Consider the following 20,087-nt stretch of genomic DNA (forward strand, 5'->3'; position numbering starts at 1 on the left):
AAATCTAAAAGGAGTCATTGATCTTTCAGTTTGTTCGGTTTATTAGTTGTTAACAAGGGGTGGTAGCTTCCTCATTCCTTACTACAATCAGAAATCCTAATCCATCACATCTTTAATTATAAATTCCTGAGTTCAAGACCCATAGATAACACTTGCCAACAAAAGCTACTGAAACAATAATTTTGAGTAAATTCATATTTCTGCTTAAGAGTCCTTTTGTATATACCAGAGAGCATATTGGGAGATATTTGGAAAATGGTTTTCCCTGGTAAGAATAGTTTCTAAATGTATAGAATTGATTAGAAGAGAAATAAAATCTTGAATTCTATACTGGAACAATCTTTTTCTGTGTCTTTTTGTTTAACCTCACAGAGGTAGTGTGAGTCTTGGCTCATTGCTTTCATTCCCTTGGGAAGAAAAAGCAGCATTGATGTCATAATCTTAGTGTGGAACGTACTCCTATGGATGCTTCTCCTTCTCAACCCTGGAAAAGAAACGTGGTAGCTTTAAGGGCAAAGCTGTTGTTTTGATGTAGTCCTTGTAGCAAGGATCAAATCCTTGGTAGCAGCAGCAGCATGTGGCACAGCTTGATCTTTCAGATCAGGCAGATTAAGAATATTATATTTTCTACCCAGTCAATGCATGGACCATGGTTAATGATTACTTAAAGCCTAAATCCCCCGGATGATTTTATGTCATTTGGAAATGATCAGAGCCCATGTCCAGCAAAATCTGGCAGCGACATGTTGGCACTCCCTGTCAACAGCAGATGCTTTCAGAGAGAGTGAGTGGAGATGGGGGGACAGAGAAGCCTATAACACAGGTAGAAATTATTGTGTTTACGCTTCAACTCGACACACACATTCATTCTTTGAAATGAGATGTTGACATTGAAGACATTTAGCATGGTAATGAACTACGTATCATTACTGACAAGGAGTAGCATTGCCTGTTTTCTAATTCCAGGTATACAATTGAGAATTCTATTTCACTGCAAAAAATCATTGTCAGCAGTGCACTGAAATATATCAAGCACTTTGGGAAGTGTATTTCTTTAATATTTATCAGGATAAATTTCATAGGTCACCAAGGGAAGAGCATCTGCAGTGCTCTTTGTTTCTTAATACTATGCTGTAGCCAAGGTTTAAAATCAAGGTGAGGCTTGCAGCACCCGGCATGATATCCCTTCTGTTCATCAGGCCTTGCTTCAAATCACTCCGCTGAGCTGCTGGTTATTTCAAAGATGTAAGTACCACTGCTGCTTCTCTAGGCACATCTGGTCATTGTTGTGTTTCCTGTGCCTCACAGCTGGATAGGAGTCTTCATTGCTTTTTTCCCTTAGCGCGTTGCATACAACCTTGTGGTGCTTTGAAAGCTAGAACTCTGGGAGGAAGCGTCTGGAGGAGTTCCGGTGGAAATCTTCTGAGGCCTGTATCCAAAGTATGTTATGTCTTCAGCAATAGAAATTTAGGCATGTATACCACTCCTGGGCATATACCCAGAGGATTCCCCACCATGTAATAAGGATACATGCTCTACTATGTTCATAGCAGCCCTATTTATAATTGCCAGATGCTGGAAAGAACCCAGGTATCCCTCAACAGAAGAGTGGATGCAAAAAAATGTGGTATATCTACACAATGGAGTACTATTCAGTCATTAGAAACAATGAATTCATGAAATTCTTAGGCAAATGGATGGAACTAGAAAGCATCATACTAAGTGAGGTAACCCAGACTCAAAAAGTGACTCATGGTATGCACTCACTAATAAGTGGATATTAACCTAGAAAACTGGAATACCCCAAACATAATCCATACATCAAATGAGGTACAAGAAGAAAGGAGGAGTGGCCCCTTGTTCTGGAAAGACTCAGTGAAGAAGTATAGGGCAAAACCAGAATGGGGAAGTGGGAAGGGGTGGGTGGGAGGACAGGGGGAGAGAAGGGGGCTTATGGGACTTTCGGGAGTGGGGGGCTAGAAAGGGGGAAATCATTTGAAATGTAAATAAAAAATATATCGAATAAAAAATTAAAAAAGGGCGGCAGCGGCGGCGGCGGCAGCGGCAGCAGTGGCTGCTCCAGCTGAAGGGCCATCAGCAGTGGAACCAAGGCGTCACAGGGACCAGTTAGGCCCTGCGCCCACGACCACTGACCTTCGCTGACCAGCCGGGCAGCAAGCAGCTGCAGTTGTGCTGCGCCTTTCCTGCACGGAGGCCACTTCAGAACTCGGCCTCCCACCAGTCAGGAGAGGAGCATCCATCTTGGTTCCGTACTCCAGGAATCGGACAGACTGAGGTACACAAACATAATCCGAGGCCAACACCGCGTTGGTCTGAGCCCGACTGGCGTTGGCCTGCACCCAGGCCCTGGGCGGGTCGGGGGGGCCATCGGGGTGCCAACCCAACCAGGAGGTTTTTTGCCCAGGCCTGCGAGCGCGCCGCCGCCATTTTGCCTGCAGGACGACAGAGAGCTCAGGCGGGCAGACCTGTAACAGGCATAGCCTAAGGCTAACAAAGCGGGGGTCCAGGCCCCAAAAGGCACAGGACTGACCCCAAGAACTGGGCGGCTTGGTGGGCCATCTGTGAGCCAACCCGCCCAGGTGATTGTTAGCAAAGCAGACTCTCCCGGCGCTTTCAGGGAGCGCGGGCGCGCATGCCCGCCATCCTAGTCACCTGGCGGACCCAATTAACAGTCATAGCCCTAGGGGAACTTTGCTCAGACCTTGGCCTCCCTGGCTTTTGCCTGGACTCAGGGACTGGGCGGCCAGGCTAACCTTGTGTGCGACAGCCCGGTTGGCAGATCGGCTGCCCAGCGGAGTGAGCGGAACACAGGGGAGGTCACAGTAGCATACACCCTCCGCACTCCCTGGGAGTGCACACAGGCTCCATCTGCTCCACAGACACAATCTGGGGCAAGGCCTCAGGCAGAAGCCCTTAGCTCTACTCTCTCCGCTTCCGGATCCAGATCAGTCTGGGCGGCAGCATTACATCTCCAAGTCCTGCAAGTGGCTAGCTGGGCTTCCGGGCGGCCAGCTGGGAGAAGTCAGTGTGCTCCAGTGAATCCAGCGGGCCCCAGCGGGAGCCTTCAGGTGCCTGCTTTGGGATCAGAACAGCCTGGGCAGCAGCACACTGTCTACAAGTAGTGCAGGAGGTAAGCTGTGCACCAGAGGCCAACTGGGAAGGGGCAGCTTGCACTGGTGAGTCCAGCACTGACAAGATAAACTAACACCAGTGAGATCTAGATGGCAAAAGGCAAACGCAGGAACGTCACTAACAGAAATCAAGGCAATATGGCCACATCTGAACCCAATTCTCCTCTACCAACATGTCCTGGATACCCCATCACACCAGTAAAACAAGATTTGGATTTAAAATCACTGGTCATGATGCTGGTACAGGAACACATGAAGGTCATACATAAAGAAATTCAGGAGAAAATGGATCAAAAGTTAGAAGCCCTTGCAAGGGAAACACAAAAATCATTGAAAGAAATCCAGGAGAATACAAAAGCCAACAAGGAGGAAATGCAAAAAACACTTAAAGAAATACAGGAGAACTTTGCTCAACAGGCTGAGGTCATGAAAGACGAAACACAAAAATCTCTTAAAGAAATACAGGAGAACTTTGGTCAACAGGCTGAGCTCATGAAAGAGGAAACACAAAAATCTCTTAAAGAATTACAGGAAAACACAAACATGCAAGTGAAGGAGCTAAGCAAAACCATCCAGGATCTAAAATCAGAAGTAGAAACAACTAAGAAAACTCAAAGGGAGACAACTTTGGAGATAGAAAGCCTTGGGAAGAAATCAGGGGACAGAGATACAAATATCAACAACAGAATACAAGAGATAGAAGAAAGAATCTCAGATGCTGAAGATTCCATAGAAACCATGGACTCAACAGTTAAAGAAAATGCAAAATGCAAAAAGCTTGTAACCCAAAATATCCAGGAAATCCAGGACACAATGAGAAGACCAAACCTAAGGATTATAGGCATAGATGAGAGTGAAGATTTACAACTTAAAGGGCCAGCAAATATCTTCAATAAAATTATGGAAGAAAACTTCCCTAACCTAAAGAGAGAGATGCCCATGAATATACAAGAAGCCTACAGAACTCCAAACAGACTGGACCAGAACAGAAATACTTCCCGTCACATAATAATCAAAACACCAAATGTTCTAAACAAAGAAAGAATACTAAAGGCAGTAAGAGAAAAAGGCCAAGTAACATATAAAGGAAGACCTATCAGAATCACAGCAGACATTTCACCTGAGAGTATGAAGGCTAGAAGGTCCTGGGCAGATCTCATGCAGACTCTAAGAGAACACAAATGCCAACCAAAACTACTATATCCAGCAAAACTCTCAATCACCATAGATGGAGAAACTAAGATATTTCATGACAAAACCAAGTTTACCCAATATCTATCCACAAACCCGGCCCTAAAAAGGATAATAGGAGGACAACACCAATACAAGGAGGGAAACTTCACCCTGGAAAAAGCAAGATAGTAACCTTTCATCAAACCCAAAAGAAGTTAAGCATTCAAATTTAAAAAATAACGTCAAAAATGATAGGAAGTAACAATCACTATTCCTTAATATCTCTTAACATCAATGGACTTAATGCCCCAATAAAAAGACACAGACTAACTGAATGGATACGTAAACAGGACCCTACATTTTGCTGCTTACAGGAAACACACCTCAGGGTCAAAGACAAACACTACCTTAGAGTAAAAGGCTGGAAGACAATTTTACAAGCAAATGGTCTCAGGAAACAAGCTGGAGTAGCCATTTTAATATCAGATAAAATTGACTTTCAACCCAAAGTCATCAAAAGAGACCCTGAGGGACACTTCTTCCTGGTCAAAGGAAAAATACAAAAAGAAGAACTGTCAATCCTGAACATCTATGCCCCAAATGCAAGGGCACCCTCTTTCGTAAAAGAAACTTTATTAAAACTAAAAGCACACATTGCACCTAACACAATAATTGTGGGTGACTTCAACACTGCACTTTCCTCAATGGACCGATCAGGAAAACAGAAACTAAAGAGGGACACAATGAAACTAATTGAAGCTTTGGACCAATTAGATTTAACAGATATATATAGAACATTCTATCCTTAAACAAAAGAATATACCTTTTTCTCAGCACCTCATGGTACCTTCTCCAAAATCGACCATATAATTGGTCACAAGACAGACCTCAACAAATATAAGAAGATCGAACTAATCCCATGCCTCCTATCTGATCACTATGGAGTAAAAGTGGTCTTCAATAGCAACAGAAACAACAGAAAGCCCACATACACGTGGAAACTGAACAATACTCTACTCAATGATACCTTGGTCAAGGAAGAAATAAAGAAAGAAATTAAAGACTTTTTAGAACACAATGAAAATGAAAACACAACATACCCAAATCTATGGGACACAATGAAAGCAGTGCTAAGAGGAAAACTCATAGCCCTGAGTGCCTCCAAAAAGAAAATGGAGAGAGCATACATTACCAGCTTAATGACACACCTGAAAGCCCTGGAACAAAAAGAAGCTATTTCGCCCAGGAGGAGTAGAAGGCAGGAAATCATCAAACTCAGGGCTGAAATCAATCAAGTAGAAACAAAGAGAACCATACAAAAAATCAACAATACCAGGAGCTGGTTCTTTGAGAAAATCAACAAGATAGATAAACCCTTAGCCAGAATGACCAAAGGGCACAGAGAAAGTATCCAAATTAACAAACTTAGAAATGAAAAGGGAGATATAACAACGGAAACTGAGGAAATCCAAAAAATCATCAGATCCTACTACAAGAGCCTATACTCAACACAACTGGAGAATCTGGAGGAAATGGACAATTTCCTTGACAGATACCAAATACCAAAATTAAATCAGGACCAACTAGACCATCTAAACAGTCCCATAATGCCTAAAGAAATAGAAGGAGTCATAGAAAGTCTTCCAACCAAAAAAAGCACAGGACCAGATGGCTTCAGTGCAGAATTCTACCAGACCTTCAAAGAAGAGTTAACACTAATACTCTTCAAACTATTCCACAAAATAGAAACAGAAGGAACACTACCCAATTCCTTCTACGAAGCCACAATTACGCTGATACCAAAGCCACACAAAGATCCAACAAAGAAAGAGAACTTCAGACCAATTTCCCTTATGAACATCGATGCAAAAATACTCAATAAAATTCTTGCCAACCCAATTCAAGAACACATCAAAACGATCATCCACCATGATCAAGTAGGCTTTATCCCGGGAATGCACGGTTGGTTCAATATACAGAAATCCATCAATACAATCCACTACATAAACAAACTCAAAGAACAAAACCACATGGTCATTTCATTGGATGCTGAAAAAGCATTTGACAAAATTCAGCATCCCTTCATGCTTAAAGTCTTGGAGAGAACAGGAATTCAAGGCCCATACCTAAACATAGTAAAAGCAATATACAGCAAACCGGTAGCCAGCATCAAACTAAATGTAGAGAAACTTGAAGCAATCCCACTGAAATCAGGGACCAGACAAGGCTGCCCCCTTTCTCCTTATCTTTTCAATATTGTACTTGAGGTACTAGCTCGGGCAATTCGACAACATAAGGAGGTCAAAGGGATACAAATTGGAAAGGAAGAAGTCAAACTATCATTATTTGCAGACGACATGATCGTCTACCTAAGTGACCCAAAGAACTCCACTAGAGAGCTCCTACAGCTGATAAACAACTTCAGCAAAGTGGCAGGTTATAAAGTCAACTCAAGCAAATCAGTGGCCTTCCTATACTCAAAGGATAAGCAGGCTGAGAAAGAAATTAGGGAAATGACCCCCTTCACAATAGCCACAAACAGTATAAAGTATCTTGGGGTGACTCTTACCAAACATGTGAAAGATCTGTATGACAAGAACTTCAAGACTCTGAAGAAGGAAATGGAAGAAGACCTCAAAAAATGGGAAAACCTCCCATGCTCATGGATCGGTAGAATCAATATAGTTAAAATGGCCATTTTGCCTAAAGCACTATACAGATTCAATGCAATACCCATCAAAATCCCAACTCAATTCTTCACAGAGTTAGAAAGAGCAATTATCAAATTCATCTGGAACAACAAAAAACCCAGGATAGCTAAAACTATTCTCAGCAACAAAAGGAAATCTGGGGGAATCAGTATCCCTGACCTCAAGCAATACTACAGAGCAATAGTGTTAAAAACTGCATGGTATTGGTACAGTGACAGGCAGGAGGATCAATGGAACAGGATTGAAGATCCAGAAATGAACCCACACACCTATGGCCACTTGATCCTCGACAAAGAGGCTGAAAACATCCAATGGAAAAAAGATAGCCTTTTCAACAAATGGTGCTGGTTCAACTGGAGGTCAGCATGCAGAAGAATGCGAATTGATCCATCCTTGTCTCCTTGTACTAAGCTCAAATCCAAATGGATCAAGGACCTCCACATAAAGCCAGACACTCTGAAGCTAATAGAAAAAAAAACTGGGGAAGACCCTTGAGGACATCGGTACAGGGAGAAAGTTTCTGAACAGAACACCAATAGCGTATGCTCTAAGAGCAAGAATTGACAAATGGGACCTCATAAAATTACAAAGTTTCTGTAAGGCAAAGGACACCATCAAGAGGACAGATCGGCAACCAACAAATTGGGAAAAGATCTTCACCAATCCTACATCAGATAGAGGGCTAATATCCAATATATATAAAGAACTCAAGAAGTTAGACTCCAGAAAACCAAACAACCCTATTAAAAAATGGGGTACAGAGTTAAACAAAGAATTCTCACCTGAAGAACTTCGGATGGCGGAGAAGCATCTTAAAAAATGCTCAACTTTATTAGTCATTAGGGAAATGCAAATCAAAACAACCCTAAGATTTCATCTTACACCAGTCAGAATGGCTAAGATTAAAAATTCAGGAGACAGCAGGTGTTGGAGAGGGTGTGGAGAAAGAGGAATACTTCTCCACTGCTGGTGGGGTTGCAAATTGGTACAACCACTCTGGAAATCAGTCTGGCGGTTCCTCCGAAAACTGGGCACCTTACTTCCAGAAGATCCTGCTATACCACTCCTGGGCATATACCCAGAAGACTCCCCACCATGTAATAAGGATACATGTTCTACTATGTTCATAGCAGCCCTATTTGTAATTGCCAGATGCTGGAAAGAACCCAGGTATCCCTCAACAGAAGAGTGGATGCAAAAAATGTGGTATATCTACACAATGGAGTACTATTCAGCCATTAGAAACAATGAATTCATGAAATTCTTAGGCAAATGGATGGAGCTAGAGAATATCATACTAAGTGAGGTAACCCAGACTCAAAAGGTGAATCATGGTATGCACTCACTAATAAGTGGATATTAACTTAGAAAACTGGAATACCCAAAACATAATCCACACATCAAATGAGGTACAAGAAGAAAGGAGGAGTGGCCCCTGGTTCTGGAAAGACTCAGTGAAACAGTATTCAGCAAAACCAGAACCGGGAAGTGGGAAGGGGTGGGTGGGAGGACAGGGGAAGAGAAGGGGGCTTGCGGGACTTTCGGGGAGTGGGGGGGCTAGAAAAGGGGAAATCATTTGAAATGTAAATAAATTATATCGAATAATAAAAAAAAAAACAAAAAAACAAATCAAAAAAAAAATTAAAAAAAAAAGAAATTTAGGCATGCCTTGTCGGACATCTGTGGGAGAAGAGGTCCTTGGTCCTATGAGGGCTCCATAGATGCCCCCCACCGTGGGGAAATCTAGGGAGTTTAGGTGGGAGTGGGTTGGGTGGAGACAGGGCATGGGAGGATGGGTTGGGAGTTTTCTGGGAGGGGGGAAAACTGGGTAATGGAATAGCATTTGAAATGTAAATGAAGAATATATTCATTAAAAAAGAATCTGTTTTCAATTAACAACAACAAAAGGACTGAATTTGCTCTTATTCCATGGCTTATGTCATTTTACCTGTACCCCTTTTTTTTCCCATAGATAAGGTTTTTACTCCCACCTGTTATATATCTAGGCTAGTTTTTCCATTTCCATGATTTTTCTTCTATTCAGTCCCTTTAATTAGTGAACTTTCCATTTATTCGAAATACTTTGGGGAGTTTAATCATGGGGACATGAATAGCTCATAGTGATGAGGCTTCCTCCTAATTTGCCTAGCAGTTTGGTGGTAGTGCTTCCAGAGATTTTTGGGTTTACAGTGAGTGTGACAGAAAGAGCTTCAGTGAGACAGTTTTATTCTCATGGTTATGATGTGATTAAACCATTTGGAGCACAGGGCAAAGACCAAAGCCGGGACCACCTCAGTGTACAACATCCCCTCTGTTTGTAATGCTTCAAAAAACACAGATCCAGAAATTCAAAAAGGCCTTCCACATGGTTGACTATCAGGGGGATTGGGATGGCTTCATCTGCAGGGAAGTCTTGCTTCCCTCACGTGGGGAATTCCAACTAAAGAATATCTGGATGTCATGATGAGTGAGGCTTAGGTCCCATTGATTTCACCATATTCCTCCCTGTGTTCAGTGAGAAGTTGAAGGGTATAGATCCTGGAGATATCATCAGAAATGTACGTGCGTGCTGTGGTGAAGAAGCCACTGGTACCACCCAGGAAGAACACCTGAGAGATCGGCTGACTACCACAAGCAACAAGTTCACAGATAGAGAAGTCGATGAGCTGCACAGGGAAGATCATGATGACAAAGAAGGGAAGTCAACTAGTCAACTATAGTGAGTCCTCATACATTCTTAAACATGGATCAAAAGGCACAGATGACTGAAAGGAACTTCAAAGTCCACCCAAATGCTCCTTGTTGCCTCTTGGGATATGTCTGAGTTATTTCATTGAGAGCCTATTACATGCCCTTAACATTAGAGTCTTCCGTTTTCTTTTTTTTTTTTCTTTTTCTTTTGTTCTGTGTTTATTCTTAGACATTTAGAGCACATGTTATCTTTATACTCAGATTGGAAATGAAGCTTGCTGTCACTTTTGTAATGGAACCTGAGGTAATTTAATGAACTGGTAGTCCTGTCCATCTCGGGTAACTTCACTCGACAGTTAGGATTTTTTTTTTTTTTTTTTGAGAATGTTATTCACTCTTCTTTTGTTCTGAACAATAGCTAACAGTTCTGGTGAAAAGCAAACATGAATGAAGATCTATTGCCTGAAAGTAGGTCTTTTCTCCAATTAAAATCAGATCTCTGCTTCTCCTATTTAAACTCTATTTTCTAGTACTTCCTACAATATACTATATTCTAAAATTCTGTTTGAATTTTTATTTCATGAATTTATTTTGGTTCACGTCTGATTACTGTACACATATGCAACATTTTTTAAGAAATTACTGTCTTGTATTTTGACATTTTGTTGTTTAGTTTTTACTAGAGTATATATAATATGAAAAATATAGACAGTTTCATAACGTAATCTTTAAATCATGTGATAAACAGCAATGTATGTTGATTTCTAATTGGATTTTGATTATTGTTCATGTGGAATGATCAAAAACTCAGAATGATCTTTTTACTTAGTGACTTTTTTGGAAAATGAGGAAACATCAGGTTTGAAGTTCAGAATTTAAAGTGGCATGTTTCACCTTGCCCCCTGGGGTGACACTTCAGTTGTACACTGGGAAACACTCTGTGAGTCACAGGGATTTCTCTTGTCTCAGAGCTCACTGGAACCAGTGGGTCTTATTTTACATCAGCAGCTGCTGGATTTCACACTTCTATTTGCCACCTTTCTAGATCTTTCCTTTTGAACTTATTAACACCATCCTGCAGCTACCTTCAAGATACACTGCCAGAAGAAATAAAAGTTTTGTGCAAGGAGCAAAAGGGTTTCTAATTCCCGTATGTCAGCACTTCAGGTCAGGCCCATTGCCAGTGACTAATAGCATTTAAACAATAGTTCATTCAGGTGAGATGATTCACTAGATATTATTCAAAAGTGAGAAGAAAATTGTCTGGTTATACACCTTAAAACCACCAAAGCACACAGAAAATGAAGCTAGAAGTCCAGTTTCTTATTCAAGCTTCGCAGGTAACCTGAAATTGACAATGAATTTCTTCATGACCTTTCAACATCTCTGCTTTCTCATATGTACAATTAAGTGGATATTGCCTGCATTATCTGCTTATTTTGATGACAAAATCACACAAAATTACAGGGAATACTGAATGTACTCTCTATATATACCATCAACCTTCCAACTTGGAAGTTTAAGGAAATAAATGTATGAATTGAGAAAGGCAACAAAGAGGGCCAATAGTAATTAGAGGCTATTCACCTGATTTCTCATTCAACACTTGCATTTGAGGAAAAGTAGCTACTTCTATTTGGCTGACTTTTAACTAGAGATGTAAAATGAAAACTTCATTTCACAATTACCAGGTTGTCTGGTAATTTTTAGCATCACACAAAGTCACATATCCAAGTTGCAGGGCTATAATTTGTGTGTGTGTGTGTGTGTGTGTGTGTGTGTGCACATGTGTGTTTTGAGAGAGACAGAGACAAAGATACAGAGACACAGAGACACAGAAAGACAGAGACAGAGAGACAGAGAGAGACAAATACAGAGACACAGAGACTTAGACAGAGAGACAGAGAAAGAAAATGTAGTGGATACTGTTGGTGGAAAACCTAAATCTGTTACATTTAGAAATAAAAATGTAATTTTATCTATATACCTGAACACATTTGGATCATGATAGAGAATAGCATAGTAAAATATAAAAATATTCTGATTATAATAAAGAGAATGGTTGTATGATACCTCACTGAAAACTAAGCCATCAGTCAAGCGTAAGGCATGCACTTCCTATATGCTCCTTCCATAGAATCTCGGTCCTAGCAAGAGCTGCCAGTTATCTGATTTTAGTAAGTTTTGACAGGCAGACATTAATCAATAAAAGTTTTAGGTCTGTATGGTTAATGTGAAAGCACATAATTTGACTTATTGTCTCTGTATTTACATTACTATATGAACAGTATTTACTGTGAAGTCTAGAGTCATAAATAACATATTACTATAAATAAATCACATGTAATCTTTAAAGGCAAACACTGATGCTATCTGCAGCATGGAGCCTTTACTAACCCTTTAATCAACATGAATAGAACCTCTGCTTAGCTAATAACTATTTGATCTTCTCTCTTTTCTCCAAAAACCCAAGACTGATTCCATGCACCAGTTTGATAAACACTCATGCTCTGTGTCACATTTATGTTTGTGTCCCTAGTATGTCCAGTATGGTGTTATGTAACAAATAAAAAGTGTATTGGAATTGGGAAGGCCATGATGATAAGCCATAACAAATCATTGGCCCTAAAACATAATCCAGTATTATTTGATCACACAATAAGAAAATGAGGAATGAGTGGCATTTTCCTAATAGTATTTCAAACTATATTATGGGATGAGTGTTAAAGTGAATGAACACTGAATGGAGTTTTTAAATAAAGTAATACTCTCTGTGCATCAATTCATCACTAATTACACTAATTAAATACACTTAATTATCTGGCAGCAAAGGTCACTATAAGATGGTAGATCTCACAGATAATACACGGAGAGATTGTCACCATTGAGCAGTCAGTGTGATGAGGGCCCTTGCTAAGGTTAAGGCTATCAAGGAGCTTTTGGAAATTGCTGTTAGTTGGGGGGGGGGAGTATAATGATGTGTTTTGAGGTGATAAGTTGGATTAACTGCATTCTACAAAGGCAGATCAAAGTTCACAAGAAAATGTACTTCTGACATGTGTCACCAAGTCTTAACATGTGTTTTTTTTTGTCATTTCAATAAATATAAAATTGCATGGCTAAGGGCAGAAGATCTTGGTTATTTAGTGATAACCTTGAAGCTTCCTCCATCAGTCTGTAGGCCATAAAGAGGGTGCTTTTCTGGAATAAAGAACACTCTTCAAATTGTTTCATGATACAGATTGTTGCTGACTGAGACCTTGCTGTCTGGCTCAGGACACAGACAGCTATGTCTCTGACATGACAAATTGGTGCTGGTCAGCAGAAGTTATAAAAGATTTGGGCCACAAGCACATATAAAACCCTCGGTTCAGTCTCCAGCACTGCAATAGGTAAATAAAAACTCAGAATGCAGAGTATTAGCCTCTCTTGCCATTTAAATTTGTCTGGCTAAAATTTTATGTTTCCCAAAGAATTTTAAAATATAATTTTTGGATTATTGTAAGGACTAGAACAGATTTCAATTTTGTTTTCTCTCTGAATTGCAATAAATTTCAAATCTGCAAGCAAAAAAAAAAAAAAAAAAAAGATTTGGGCCACGTTTCAAAGCTCAGTTAGCTAGCTCTGTTTTATGAGTGTGTGATACATAAGGCATGCATTTCCTATATTCTCCTTCCAGAGAATCTTGGTCGTAGCAAGAGCTGCCAGCAAGTAGACTTTTCCTCTTTGTACCTTCAAAGAGACAAGGATGTCACTAGCTAAATAAGTGTCCCTTTATCAAATTCATGCCCTGCAGAGAAGTAATCAGATGAGTTGATAAAATGGTGCAAGATTATAAACATGGAGCTATTTGAGCTCTATTTGAGAAAACCGAGGACATTTGTATGTCTCCAGAGCTCCCGTGGGATCATCTAAAGCTTGATACTACTTTGTCCCTACTTTGCATATGGCCTCTCTACATAGGCATATGCTATTCATTTGCTCTGTCTTTCATAGACATTGATTCTTTAGTTTAATTGCTGCACATTGGACTTTGTTGTAAGTTAATGGGGGAAACCAAATAGAATTCTTTAACCTGAAAGATGGCATTTCTTAGCAACATATGAAAAGATTCGTAAGTAATAATAATCAGAAGGAATTACAAAATTCTAGATAATATGGATTGGTTGTATGACATTATCATCAGGACAAGTATTTTATGAATAAAAGAAAGCTAAGAAAGGGAGACAGTAACTGAGTATCACAAACTGAGATGGGAAGAAAAGTTGATTCTTGAAGTTAAAAAGTGACAATGTACTATAGCCAATCACTTATAGAAGGGGAATCACACATGTCATATAGAGCATAAAAGGTGTTGCCAAAAGAAAGAGCTTTTAAAGTAAAAAAAAAAAAATGAGACCTGTTTTATCAAATTCTGACAGTGTTAGCATGAAAAATGGTTTTGGGGACAAATGGCAAAGCGAAGAATGTCACTAGTAAGCTGTTAAACTGGCCAATCCATGATGACTGCTACAGTGTGAAATCAGGTGTGTGTGTGTGTGTGTGTGTGTGTGTGTGTGTGTGTTTTCACATACCTAGGAGAGGAAGGAAAGTTTGGAAATACATGAGAACTTTTCCAGTGTCAGCCAGCAATGACCTATCAGAACTAGAGTTTTAAAACTGGTCTATGTGAGTTAATTCTATTCTAACCATGAATCTTTCTTATGAAGAATTGAATATCAAAACTTTCAAGATTTTAGTAAATAATAAAGGATTTTTTTTGATTCCCATTCATGGTTTCTTAGAGATGCCAACATATATTGAAGCCAGTCTGACCCTAAGTCTCTGTGTCAACTAGATACAAGGATCCAGAGGAGTAAGTTATCAAAAAAATGAAACTTTCTAGTTAAAATCAGTTACTTTCTTTCCTGATGTTATTATCTATTGTTGTGTTACTTTTTCCTGGAGAGGGTGAAGAAAACTCTCTTCACTCTATGTAGGGCACTGATGACAACCAAAGAAACAGTTATGTCCATCTGGTCCAGCTTAGTTACCCACGTGTTTATTGGGGCTTACTTAGAGGAAAATGAATAAGGGCTTGCCTACAGGAGCACGGGTGAGTCAAAGCAGCTAGGTCAGCGCAAAGCCCACTTAACATAAACAAAACTCATAAAAACTCTATCCTTTGGAGGTCCCAGCATGACCTTCAATCAGGTCAGCTGATTGGTCTCCCCTTTCCAGTGATTGCTACAACTTATTAATGTTAGAGAAGGACCTTGTAAGTTTTAGTGGCTTGCTGAGACTTGTTAGTTTTGCTCATTTCTGAAGCCATAAAATGCTATCTTGCCCAGATTTAAGGAGCCTCCCTCCTGAAAGGAATGTTTTATTTCAGAGAAAAATAGCTGCAAACCATCTAGTAATGTGTCTGAGCATCCTTGTTCATGACCCTTTTGACAGATACTGAAGCTGAATTCTTCAAGAGAATCAACTGACCTTTACACAATAAAATGTATGTGTCATTGAGGAAAATACAGCACACTCTCAAAACTGAGTTGTTTTCTTTGGTAGTCAGTCCTCAGGAGAAACGCAACATTGAGAAGATCGATGGTACCAGTGGCCAGTCCTGTAAACACAAATGACTTCAGGCCCTCAATGGAGCGGCCTCATGACCACAATAAAAATTTACTCAAGAGGACAAATAAAATCATGTTATATACCATCAGTTTATAGTTATATTTGTACGAAGACTCCAAAAATATCTTGAAATATTACTACATTTTTAAAGACAATGTATTTGGACAATAAAGAATGTGTGAAGTGATTATAAACCTACTTGACATTGTTGACAAGATGCCTCCCAATAATCCATTCAGGTATTTTATCTACCCAATAAAGGTAATGTCTACAAAGGGCACCAGTTTTACATTTCTTCAGTTCAATTAATGTTATGTTGATATACTCCATTTATTTTATTGTTGAAAAATTTTGTACAAAATGAAAAAATTCTATTTTTTTAATCTATAAAGTATTATAGCGCAACTTGGGCGAGTCCTGTGCATTCACCATGGGTATCTATCTGGATGTTTACTCCCATTCCATGAACAAAACTGTCTTGTCAAAAGTAATGTGTGCTTTAGCACACATCCTTTTTCATTTTCTTCATCTGCAGAATTAACATGTTCTGTTTTGTTTTGTTATGGCTGAAGCATCTTCAGATCATTTACTCTTAACTGCTTAGAATAAAAATTATCATGATCATCGACCTTAACCTTCTTAAGTGGTATCATTGTGAACACAAGTCAATTTCATAGAATAATCATATTAAGTAGAACATCAAGCAGGTTAGCAGGAATGACATTTTATAGAACATACATGGATTATATTTTCATACTCACAAGAGAACTGAGATGCTATGAAGAGTCATTAGGCTCATGTTTGGATTTTCTGAGCTCATACAATGGATAGATTTTATTTACACAGCCAATATATATTAGTGGTCCTAAAGTGACATTTGGGACTTATGGGAGACTCTTGTTTTTCTCTGATTATCACACATGAACAGAATGTAGATGGATAGTTTTAGCATTAAGCTTTCAGTTTTAATATCATTCTTTTTGAGAAGCCTTTCTTTGGTGCTCAATCCATATGATATTATATGTACACACAAGCATATGCATGCACACACACATATATATACAAGTAGGCTCTCTTCTGTTTTTAAAATAATGACTTACTAATTTTTTTCATGCAAACTAACACTGTGTGATGGTACTATACATTCTTGGCAGCCTTTCTTATTTTTTATCTTTATGTTACTGTATTTATTTTGTTTGCCATAATATGTGTTGAGCCCAGGGCCTGTACAAGCAAGGCAAGTAGTAAATCCTTGAGTGGCACCCCTAGCTTATGGTTAATATTTTTAATAGCCATTCTAATTGAAGTGAAATGGGATCTTGTGGGCTTTTGTTTGTTTGAGGGTTTTGTTGTTGTTACTGCTGTTTTTAATGTTTGTTTTTGTTTTTGTTTTTTTTGAGACAGGGTTCTTTCTCTATGTAGAAATATCTCATCTACCAAGTTAAACTCAAGCTCTCCACAGGATCCCATCAGCCAATAACCCAACTGAATACAACCCAGTTCAGGCACTAGGAACTTTGCCTGGCTATAAGAGAAGGACAGTGCAGACTCCTTATACACTATTACTGGGACTCCTTACTAGAATCACCTTCAAAAAATTTGGATTGTAAACAAATAAAACACTTCAATCAAAAAGAATATACAGCTCTCTGTGTTTTTCCACACATACCCTAGGCCTTTGAGGTATTCTTCTTCCTCTATTCATATTATTCTTAGGTTTGGGTTTTTTTCATAGTGTCTCAGATTTCCTGAATGTTTCATGTCATTTTTTTATTTTTTAGATTTAACATTTTGTTTGACTGATGTATTATTTCTTCTAGTATATCTTCAGAGCCTGAGACTGTTTATTCTATCTCTTGTATTCTGTTAGTGAACCTTGACTCTGTCGTTCCTCTTTGAATTCTCAAACATTTCCTTTTCAAACTTCCCTTTGTGTTTTCCTTATTGCTTCTATTTTCAGTTTCAGTTCTAAAACAGTGTTATATGGTTCATTTCCTTCAACTCTTTTTTGCTTGTTTGGTTTTTTTTTTTTCCTTTGCTTACATTAAGAATGTACTCATTTCTCCCAAATGTTTGAATGTGCTTTCCTGGATTTCTTTAAGGGATTTATTCATTTCCTCTTTAAGGACCTGTATCATCTTCATATAGTTTGTTTTAAGGTCCTTATCTTCTGCTTCAGCTATGTGGGAATATTGAGGGCCTGCTGTGGTAGGACATCTGGGCTTTGGTGGAGACATATTGTCCTGCCTGATACTGATGGTGTTCCTATGCTGGCATCTGGACATCTAATCTGATGTGGGGAATTATAGGTTTAGGTGCTGCTTTCTCAATTGGCTTTTGTTGGGTGGGTGTTTCGTTCTTTGGTTCTTACTTCGTTTCTAGATTTTCAGAGAGTGTGTAGGCTCTGTGTTGCCTGTTTTATTAACAAGATTGGGCTGGTGTGTTCACAGAGAAACCTGATGGTGGCAGAGGACAGGAAGCAGCAATGAGTGTGAGGAGGTGGGTCAGAGGGGATCTGTGGTATCCACAGCAGGCATGCGTGGAGGGGAGGGATGGCTGCAACTGGTGTTCTGTTACAGCCTTATTGAGGAGACTGAGAGGTTGGGCTTAGGGAAGACTGAAAGTGGACAAAGCCTGAATGCACACTACCTGCTTCTGACCTGTATGGCCTGTGTTTGAGAAGAGGAAGTAAACTTGATGGGGGGACACAGCCACAAGTGCAAGGAGGAGGCCAGGAAGGGAGGCCTATGGGATCCACAGAAGACGTGTGGGGTTGTTTGCTGCAGCTGGTGTCCTGTTGTAGCACTAGCCTAAGGGATTGGGTCTGGGGGAACAGAGAGCCTATATGTACGTTCTTACTAAATTTGAAACAACTGAAAATCACAGCTTTAAACTATTATAAAGATTTACATACAGCATCAAATATTTGCTACTGTTGTTTTGTCAATTTGAGACAAGCTCCTCTTACCTCAGAAAGCAGGTGTCTCCATCACAGCCTATTGGAAAGCCTGTGGAAGCATTGATTACTGATTGATGTAAGATGTCCTGGCCCAGTGTAGGTGGTGCTGCCCCTCTGCCTCTCAACAGGTGTTCTTGGGAGGCATAAGAAAGCAGGCTAAGAAAGCCAGGAGGACCAAAACAGTAAGTACTGTTCCTCCATGACCTCTATATCAGCTCCTGCCTTCATGTTCTGGCCCTTAAGTTCCTGCCTTGGCCGTCCTCAGGGATGAGTTGTAATCAGCCCTTGTAAATCAAATAAACTCTTTTCTCCCAGGTTGATTTTGGTCAAGATATTTATCATCACTGTAGAAATCAAAGTACAACAAATACCATGTAATAATAATAAGCTGTGTCTGCCACAAATGTTTATTGAACATCTTGAGTTTTGCTTATAGATTTTCACATCAGATCCTCTGTTGTCTATTCATACTTCTTTGCTTTACCACCTTGTAATTCTTTTAATCTGTGAGTTTTTATTAATTAGCTAACAAACTATAATGGATTAAAATAAGCAGTTGTAAGCACCTTGACAATCTTCAATATTCAACATAATTGAATACAGTTGCTACTTTCAGTTGTGAGATACTAGCTCTGGGGACATTTAAATAATGCTAGAGGTAAATAAAATAGGTGTTGTGGTTTGCATAATGCCATCTTTTAAGAGTCATAAGTAGGACTGAAGAAATGGCTCAGGAATTAAGAGCACTGGTTGTACTTCCAGAAGAACTGGGTTCAATTCCCAGAGTTCACATAACAGCTTAACAATTAATTGTCTGGAACTCAGATCTCAAGGAATCCAACATGCATATGGCGTATAGATATACATGTAAACAGAATACCCCTTCAAATAAAATAAAAGTTAAAAACATTTTTACAGAATCTTAAGTAAATAAGCCCATTGTTCTAGATGATTTCCTCAGCCCATAAAAATATGGTATATTCCATTTATATTATTTCTAATATTAGATAAAGATAAACTATAGAAAATAGAGTTAATTACCATAAACTAGTTATAAATTCAACATGATTAATGAATTTCCACAACATCAACAGTTCCAGGAGATGTTTTCTTCTTTATTAATTTCCTAAACAGAGCGCTGAGTAGTCAGAGGAAATATAGTTATTAAGTCTCAGTTTAGTAAAGATATTTTAAAGGAACCCTGTCCTTCTAAAGAGATAATTTCTCTTTTACAGATAATATCCATCCCGGGTGCTTCCACCTGAAAGTTTCTTTTCGGCTCTTTAACAAAAGAATATTTATCAGTTCCACAGCTGATTATTAAAATATTTCATTGTATTATTTCCAAAGAAGTTTGACTGCATTATGACAAATATGAAAAGATTTTATTCAAGGGAGTAAAATGAATTCTCTTGGCACAAAAACATGGTACTTGTATACAAATTGTTCATTTGAATCACAAAAACCATAAATATAGTCTGGGTAACATATTTGCACACCAACCAAACTACAATCTAAAACTATATTATCAGACATTAATTGCTTTATTTAGTACTTAATTCTTAATCCCTACAGAATATCACATTAATTTTTTGTATGTAATAAAATATATGTATTTGGAATGTGCAACTATATTAAATAGATGCCCTACTTGGAAAAGCAAATTAGGTAAAAATCCATTATTTATTTTTATACTGAAAGAATAGGGAAGTCTGGCAAGGGAGTAAGCTGTCAAGTATGTAACTTGGGTTAAATTACTGTTGGGGTCCTTTTGTTTACATGACAATG

The 20,087-nt window shown here is 39.0% G+C and overlaps 1 pseudogene; it reads left to right on the forward strand.

Moving 5' to 3' along the window:
* Nucleotides 1-905: 905 nt before the first annotated feature.
* Nucleotides 906-9,805, forward strand: LOC127666654 (myosin regulatory light chain 12A-like; annotated as a pseudogene).
* Nucleotides 9,806-20,087: the final 10,282 nt, after the last annotated feature.

This window comes from Apodemus sylvaticus, chromosome 16 (genome assembly GCF_947179515.1).
Source record: "Apodemus sylvaticus chromosome 16, mApoSyl1.1, whole genome shotgun sequence".
NCBI lineage: Eukaryota > Metazoa > Chordata > Mammalia > Rodentia > Muridae > Apodemus > Apodemus sylvaticus.